This window comes from Elephantulus edwardii, unplaced genomic scaffold (assembly GCF_000299155.1).
Source record: "Elephantulus edwardii isolate Elephantulus edwardi_28Jun2011 unplaced genomic scaffold, EleEdw1.0 scaffold00035, whole genome shotgun sequence".
NCBI classification, from domain to species: domain Eukaryota; kingdom Metazoa; phylum Chordata; class Mammalia; order Macroscelidea; family Macroscelididae; genus Elephantulus; species Elephantulus edwardii.
The window spans coordinates 14,099,625-14,100,773 of record NW_006399785.1 but is presented as its reverse complement, the minus strand read 5'-3'; positions in this window follow the sequence as shown (position 1 = coordinate 14,100,773).

The window sequence follows — 1,149 nt, the reverse complement described above, 5'->3', positions numbered from 1 at the left end:
GTGTGGCATAGAGGATGAGGGGGCCCAAGATAGGCCAAGGTTCAGGACTTCACACAATAGCTATGGCTCAACAGCACCTAACAACAACAACAGCAATAACTACCTTCCCAAGCAGGATATCTTTTTCCAAGGAAAAGCCGCTCCCAACGATATAACCAAGTATGTGAGACAAAGCTTTGCCATCCTTGCCTCCAAGAGCATTCTGGTTGTGCTTCCTCCAAAACATATCCGTTTATTCCTTCGGCAGGCCATAGAATAATCAGAACTCTTCTCCAACACCACAATTCAATGCGATCAGTTCTTCTGTCATTCTTATTCTTTGGTCCAGTTTTAAAAGACAAGACAGTAGCCTACATCAGGTAATACTTAGTCTTCAAACTGATATTATTATTTCTCAGTAATTTTCAGAGATCTCCATAAATTTCAGACTGTCCAAATGCAGTATGTCTGCTGACCTGATAGACAGTCCTCTGGTACTCTCTGCTTTCAGTCAAGATTCATCTAACATTAGATAGAATATTCCTAGTACCATGGCTTCTTCTAAACCCAGCCTGCACTTCTTGCAGTTCTCTGTTCATGTGCTGTTCAAGTCATTTTTGGATAATTTTCAGCAGAATCTTGAATCAGAATTAATATATAATCAGGTATATGCACAGCTATGTTTATAAAAAAGTGGAGTCCTGGTGGCCAAGTGGTGAGAAACTGCACTGAAATCTCAAAGGCACACATTTTTAACCCAGCAGCAAAGAAGAATTGACAATTTCCTTCCGTGTGATTAAACTGCCTCGGAAAATCCACTGAGGGAGTCAGCCATGGTCAGTTCCGACTCAGTGGTACACAACAACAACATGTTAACCACAGCATTATTTACAACAGCAAGAAGATGGAAGCAGTCCAAATGCCTATCAAGACATGAGTGGACAGAGTAATTGTGGTACATTTACACAATAAATGCATCATTAAAGAACAAAGAAGAATTTGCAAAATACCATACAACATAGACATATCTGGAGGACATTATGCTGAGTAAAAAGAAGGATAACCCAACAGATTGTGGAAACTATAGAACAATATCATTGATTTCACATGCAAGCAAGATTCTACTGAAGATTATCCAAAAACGACTGGAACAGCACATCAGCAGAGAAC